This window comes from Schistocerca piceifrons, chromosome 4, assembly GCF_021461385.2.
Source record: "Schistocerca piceifrons isolate TAMUIC-IGC-003096 chromosome 4, iqSchPice1.1, whole genome shotgun sequence".
Lineage (NCBI taxonomy): Eukaryota > Metazoa > Arthropoda > Insecta > Orthoptera > Acrididae > Schistocerca > Schistocerca piceifrons.
Window position 1 is genome coordinate 212,653,029 of NC_060141.1, and position 8,017 is coordinate 212,661,045.

General features: G+C 44.1%; 1 pseudogene; it reads right to left on the minus strand.

The window, feature by feature from the left end:
• LOC124795736 overlaps window positions 1-7,336 on the minus strand; it is an 84,164-nt pseudogene extending 76,828 nt beyond the window's left edge.
• Window positions 7,337-8,017: the final 681 nt, after the last annotated feature.

The following is an 8,017-nucleotide window of genomic DNA, read 5'->3' on the forward strand; positions in this document are numbered from 1 at the left end:
TAATAATACTAGTCAGGGCCAGCCGTTTACGAGACTTACGTAATCGGACATACAGCTACTACATTGTTTGTTGCAGTCAGATAGCGTAGATAATACTAGTCAGGGCCAACCGTTTACGACACTTACGTAATCGGACAGACAGATACTAAAAAAAAAAAAAAAAAATCATTTTCAATCGTAAATTTAATTAAGCCCCCATGCAACTACTATGGTGGATGATAATAATTATATTTAAAAGTAGTATACAATTACATCACCATGAGATGTCTGTGATCTGATTGTGTATTTGTGTGTGTGTGTGTGTGTGTGTGTGTGTGTGTGTGTGTGTGTGTGTGTGGAGGGGAAGGACAAGAAGGTGGGAGGGAGGGAGGGAGAGGGAGAGAAAGAGAGAGAGAGAGAGAGAGAGAGAGAGAGAAAGAAAGGAAGAAGGAAAGAGAGAGAGGAAGGTATTTATTTGTTTTAATGTGGCTGTATGTGCAAGAGGGGTAATATTTTATCTTATCATTTCTCTTATTAAGTGTAGTAGGGAGTCTGTACTGATATGTGTTTGCTCATTTATCACATGTTTGTTTTCGGCAATGGCTTTCTACATGTGGAACTTTTCTTGCATTTGTATAAGGTATTTCTAAGGGTTATTTATTCTCATTATTTTCCTATATTCTCCCATGTTTGTAGGATGGTGGTTGTGGTGTCGTAAGTGTTCTAAGAATGTGGAATGGTTTTTTCATACTTGCAACACCTAATGTGTTCTTTTTATCGTGTTTTGATATTTCTGCATGTCATGCCTATGTATATTGCATCACAACTTCGACATTCAAGTAATCCAGCGAGGTGTACAGGATAGTTTCAGTGTAGTTGAATGAACAGGACAAACGTGTTGGTAACATGGAGCTTACAGCCAGACCTTGTGGCTTCTTTCGCTGTTCAGCAAATCAGAACGTTGTCCACGAAAAGCAAACACGTGAGCACTTGTCTCACCCCAGAATTAAATATACCATAGTTACCTCTATATTTGGGTGTCTGTTTTCTGCAACGATCGCCCTTCGGTTATCACAAACCATTACTACGAGTTTCTTCCGAAAGTAATGCCTCCTATTTTTTGTGGCGACTCTGAATGTCCGCACCATACGTCGTTAGTGTAATGCTAGTGCCTGAGCCTTCCTCTTTCATTTGCAGGTGGTTTCGTTGTTCTGCGGTAGCTGGCGTCGGCAGAGGTGTGTTACAAAATGGAGTCTGATATGGACGGGCGTATAAAACAACGATGCGTGATTGAATTCCTTGCTGCCATTTGAAATCCATAGATTCTTGCTAAAGGTGTATGGAGACGATACAACAGACGAGAGCAATGTAAGGCAATGGGTATGACATTTTCAAGAAGGTGAAAAGGGTGTGTATGGCAAGCCACGGCCAGATGGACCCTGCACAGCTGTCATCCCTCATAATGAAGAGCGTCTTGATCAACTCATCCGCGTCGATCGGCGGATAACGACCAGAGAATTGCATGCAGAGCTGAATGTCGGCTATAATGCCCTGGAAACAATGTTGGAACATATTGGTTGTTGCAAAATCTGTGCGAGATGGGTCCCACTGATGGAAATTTATCGGGACTTGCTGGCTCAGTATGAAGCTGAAGGTGACAATTTTCTGAACAACATTTTCAGCGGAGATGAGGCGTGGTGTCACCACTACGAACCGGAATCCAAACGGCAGTCCATGGAATGGCGACATGCGAATTTTCCATCAAAGAAGAAATTCAAGACACTGCCGTCTGCAGGGAAAGTGATGTGCGCAGTCTTCTGGGATATCCAGGGTATGGTTCTTTTGGATATCCTGCAGCCTAGGGGAATTGTCAATTCAGCACTCTACGAGACGACACTGACGAAGCTGAAAGCCCAAATTTCCGAGTGTAAGACAAGGGAAGAAGACCAATTTTAAACTGCAATTTGATAACGCCAGGCTTCACACCAGTTCTCCGACTGCGCATCTCATTGCAAAATTCGGCTGGACTCTCTTACCCCATCCAGCCTACAGTCCCGATTTAGCGCCTTCAGACTTTAATCTCTTTGGGCTTCTTAAAGATGGACTTCATCTCTTTGGGCTTCTTAAAGATGGACTACATGGCGCACGTTTTCAAGACTCGGATGCTGTTGTCAAAGCTGTAAGGAAGCGTTTAGACTCAGTTGGTTCTGATTTCTACAAGTGCGGCATGCAGGCCCTGGTTCGTGATTGGCAAATGTTCATAACGAATGGTGGTGACTACGTGGAAAAATGGTAATCTGTAGCTGAAATCTGAAATATTGCTCTATTTAGCTGTGCTGTTGTGATTTACGTGAATAAAAATGGGAGGCATTACTTTCGGAACGACCCCCGTAGTTAACGCAATCACTGTTGAAAGAGTTCCTCTATGTGAGGTTGGCTCATTAATAGTGTGTAATTAAAATTCAAGTTGATTTTTAGAACTTGTTTGCTCTACGGTTAGAGAACCTTCTGGCGTCACGTCACGTCACGTCGTTCATAAACGCCCTTTTCAATGTATCCCAGGCACGTCGATAGGGTTCATGTCTGGAGAACATGTTGGCCACTCTAGTCGAGCGATGTCGTTATCCTGAAGGAAGTCATTCACAAGATGTGCACGATGGGGGTGCCAATTGTTGTCCATGAAGACGAATGGCTCGCCAATACGCTGCCGATATGGCTGCACTATCGGTCAGAAAACGGCATTCACCTATCATAAAGACGTTACGGCGCCTTCCTTCACCACCAGCGGCGTAAGTCAGCCCCACATAATGCCCCCCCCCCCCCCAAAACACCTGGGAACCTCCACCTTGCTGCACTCGCAGGACAGTGTGTCTAAGGCATTCAGCCTGAATCGGGTTGCCTCCAAACACGTTTCCGACGATTGTCTGGTTGAAAGCATATGTGGCACTCGTCGGTAAAGAGAACGTGATGCCAATCCTGAGCGCTTCATTCGTTATGTTGTTGGGCCCATCTGTACCGCGCTGCAAAAAAAAAAAAAAAATGGTTCAAATGGCTCTGAGCACTATGGGACTTAACATCTATGGTCATCAGTCCCCTAGAACTTAGAACTACTTAAACCTAACTAACCTAAGGACAACACACAACACCCAGCCATCACGAGGCAGGGAAAACCCCTGACCCCGCCGGGAATCGAACCCGGGAACCCGGGCGTGGGAAGCGAGAACGCTACCGCACGACCACGAGATGCGGGCACCGCGCTGCATGGTGCCGTGTTTGCAAAGATGGTCTTCGCCATTGACGTGAAGTTGCGCATCATGCAGCCTATTGCTCACAGTTTTAGTCGTAACACAACGTCCTGTGGCTGCACGAAAAGCATTATTCAACATGGTGGCGTTGCTGTCAGGTTTCCTCCGAGCCATAATCCGAGGGAACGCGGTCATTCACTGCAGTAGTATCCCTTGGGCGGCCTGAGCGAGGCATGTCGTCGATAGTTCCTGTCTCTCTGTATCTCCTCCAAGTCCGAACAACATCGCTTTGGTTCTTTCCGAGACGCCTGGACACTTTCCTTGTTAAAAGCCCTTCCTGGCACAAAGTAACAATGCGGACGCGATCGAACCGCGAAATTGACCATCTAAGCATGGTTGAACTGCAGACAACACGAGCCGTGTACCTCCTTCCTGGCGGAATGACTAGAACTGATCGGCTGTCGGACCCCTCCGAATGCCTTGCGGGATTAGCCGAGCGGTCTTAGGCGCTGCAGTCATAGACTGTGCGGCTGGTCCCGGCGGAGGTTCAAGTCCTCCCTCAGGCATGGGTGTGTGTATGTGCGTTTGTCCTTAGGATAATTTAGGTTAAGTAGTGTGTAAGCTTAGTGACTGATAACCTTAGCAGTTAAGTCCCATACGATTCCACACACATTTGAACGTTTTTTGAACCCCTCCACGTAATGGTCGTTGCTCATGCATGGTTGTTTACATCTTTGGGCGGGTTTAGTGACATCTATGAACAGTCTAAGTGACTGTGTCTGTGATACAATATCCAGAGTCAACGTCTCTTCAGGAGTTCTGGGCACCAGGATGATGCAAAATGTTTTTGATGTGTGTATATGCCTAGAGTAATAATTTAAATCCGGTTCTTGATAATTTAGTAGTAGATTCTCTCTGGATAGTTCACGTCTGTCTTGAAGAGTCTGCCAGTTCAGTTTTTTCAGCATCTCTGTGATACTCTGCCACTGAATAAACAAACGTGCGTTCATTCGTGCTGCCCATCCTGTATACGTTCAATATTCCCTGTTAGTCCTATTTGTTATGAGTCCCACAAACTTGAGCAATATTCTAGAACCGGTCGGACGAGTGATGTGTAAACAACATCCTTTGTAGACTGACCGCTCTTCCGCAGTACTCTAACAATAAACCGAAGCCTACCACCTACTTCGCCCACGACTGAGCCTATGTGGTCATTCCACTTCGCGTCCCTACAAAGTGATAAGCTCAGTTTAATATTACAGACAAAGGATACTACATTTCTTCGTTACGAAAAGTACACAATTTTACGTTTTTGAACATTTAAAGCAAGTTGTCAGTCTTTGCACCACTTCAGAATCTTATCAAGATCCAACTTAATATTTATGCAGTTTCTTTGAAACAGTGCTTCATTATAGATAGCTCTTCCACGGGTAGTCAACGGATTCAGCGTACTAAAAAATGATTACACATATCTCAACCATTTTCAAATGAAATGAAGAAGTCTTTATAAGATTCGCAATCTCTGGTGTTCCTTTCATTTACATGTGTACTTTCATATGTCACTCGTAATTTGAATTCATGTGGTTGTATAATTTGAATAGTGGATTATTAATTAGGTTAAGCAGCAATTTTTAAAAGAAAATCTGTCCTGCAATACTAGACATACAGAACGTAAAGACTTTAAGTCTTATAACAAGAAAAATTGAATTAATAACATTTCATCGAGTTCAACATCAGCTACAACGGATGTCTGAACGTATGTGTATAGCCACCGGCCATTTTACTGTCACAAACAAGTAACTAGACGTTCATCACTTCCTAAACCGTTTAACAAAGCATCACTGTAATTTGTTTGAACAACTCCAAAGAAACTATTCATGTACATTAGACAAACTCCTTACTTTTACTTCAAACTTCCTTTAAAGACCGGCCGGGGTGGCCGAGCGGTTCTAGGTGCTACAGTCTGGAACCGCGAGACCGCTACGGTCGCAGGTTCGAATCCTGCCTCGGGCATGGGTGTGTGTGTGATGTCCTTAGGTTAGTTAGGTTTAAGTAGTTCTAAGTTCTAGGGGACTGATGATCTCAGAAGTTAAGTCCCATAGTGCTCAGAGCCATTTGAACCATTTCTTATAAAGATATTTTTCATTGTGTTAAAACAGTGCTTAGGCTTTGTCAGTATAGCGCTTCGAACCCAGCAATAGTTAAACGATATTATGAACTGATTCTAAGAAACATTTGGCCCTCTTTGAGAGAAGAATCAAATTTAGTATTGCCTTATATTGCTGGTGTCGCAGTGGCGGACATATCAATAGAACTACTGGACTATTTCCGTGAGGAAATTTCTGAGCTAGCCACAGGTTGCGACTGATGAATCTCATTTTGGCTACAGCAAGCGTGGCTATGAGGAAGTATGTACTTAAAAATCAAAATAAAAACACTACGGCTACTGATCACAAAAAGATAAAAATGTGTGTTCGAATCCAGATGTGGGGTGCCAGCTGCGCTCTGTAGCATACCGTGAGATGCTATAGTCCGATCTGTTGTGGCCTATAAGAAGGGATGTGCCCCATAAGATCATGCAAATTAATTTTAAGGAATTGATAGTGTCGTGCAAATGGAAACATCTTTCTGAAAAGGTAGTTAATAGGAGTGGCACAATCAAGAATGAAAGTGTGGGCATCATAGCACACACATAGATATAACTTCTTAATGAGAATCGAGATCATCTGTCTCCAATAGAAACTGGGTAGAGTGCTACCACGCTCACTTCGATATTAACCTCTCTGCGTGGGGGCTGCCGTGCTGAGAAGAGCCTCGCGTCGTTGCGGATTGTAGCAAGACATCTCTACTGTCTGTGGTATCGATGTGCGCTATCAACTTTGGCGCGGGGCCGCAATTTCTCAACGACACCACATGGAGAAGGGGGGCGGGGGATGCGAATGCTTTGGCGGCTAACTGAGGCTAAAATTCAGCCTTAGGCTAGCAAGATTATAACCCTGCTCATTCCTTTGAAGAAAAATCTTTACCTTTTGCCAGTCAGCTCGTAGGCTGTCAATTCTGCAGTTAGAAGTGAAAAGCAGGCAATAAACAGGACAGTCACTGGTGATACTAAACATGATCTGCAGTTACGCAACAGCGTAAAAGAATGACTACATTGACCAAAGGGATGTGCTGCAATATTCTGAAATATGTTGGGTGACAGTTTTAGACAAATCCTGCCAAGTAATACAGGTCTGGCGTGTCCGTTTATTTGTCACAACATTTTCAGTTCTTAGACGGCTGTGGCACCTGCGTCTTTGTGGAGCAGCAGCGGCGGTGTGCCACGGAGTGACACCGCTGTGTTCACGAGGGAGCACGAGCAGAGGCCGGCTTAATCCAGCGGCTTGAGGCGCCTCCAGTAATCTGGCAGAAGGCGGCGCCGCTGGAGCAGCTGCGGCGCTCACAGGAATGAAGTAAGCAGGCTTGCCGCCAGAGAACTCGACGCCAGACTCAGTATTCAAGCTAATCTCTTCCACCAACGTGGACATTGCTGGCCATTCAGACTGCAACAACGAGCAGAATAGCTCATAATGCAGTTTTACTTAATGTACACTGAAGTAGGAACAATACGTGCCAACATCAGAGGGTGATACGGGGCTACAGGGTTTCGTAATTTTAGAACACAAATCATCAATGTCTAGGAGCAGCAACGCCCCTAACCCAACTGGCCATCGAGCCGAGCTGAACTTGGATGGCGGGTAAGGGTATATCGTGCCATAACTACACCATAGTTCATCAGACTTTGTGTATGGCGAGTGGTAGCAACCCGTGACAAGATGTTTTCGATGGGTAAGAGTTACGCGGAATCTTTTGCGAGGGAAACTGTCGAACAGCTTCTGCACCGAGGTTGGTCATGACTCATGATGTTATAGGCAGCATACCGTCTTATTTCGTCTCAGAGAACTCGGAGACAGTGCACAGGCACCAACGGGCCTTAAAATGTCAGCGACGTAGAGTAAAGTCTTATCTATTGTACCACTTTTTAAACTGGAGCGCTAATATATGTAGCAAACTACCTGCATGGCGACGCTGGATGTTGCCTTACACCCCTTGTAGATGTTGTACGTGACCATATCGACAGTCCATTGACAGTTTTGGCGTGTAGTGGTTAATTTTATTCTGTGCTCTGAAAAAGTAAACATTTGTTACCGAAGCTAAGCATCTGTACTCTCTACAGGTATTTAAGGTCTACTTGTGTTTTATGTAGCACATCCGGATGGAATTCTAATTCTGTTTTACAAAGAGTACATAACTTGTATGTATTTCTAATCTGTCTCAGTACAAAGTTCCAAACGACTGGAAAAAAGCACTCCTGTATATAAGAGGGGTAAAAGAACGGACCCGCAGAATTGCAGACCAATACCCAAACATGGATTTGTTGCAGAAGCTCTGAACATATTCTCAGTTCGAATATGATAAATTTTCTTGAGATAGAGAAGCTTATGTGCACGAATCAGTAAAGTTTTACAGAGTATCTCTCATGCAAAACTCAGCTTGCCCTTTTCTCTCATGATACTCTGCCAAATGTGGATGAAGCACAACATGGAGATTCCATATTTCTAGATTTCCGGAAAGTATATATATATATATATATATATATATATATATATATATATATATATATATATAATTTGGCGGAGAGGGTGGGCAGCATACTGCGGTTGTTGTACGGCGAAACGTCGAAGTTGAGTGATTGTAAGAAGATACAAGCTGCCTTAGACTAAATTTCTAGGTGGTGTGATGAATGGCAGCTA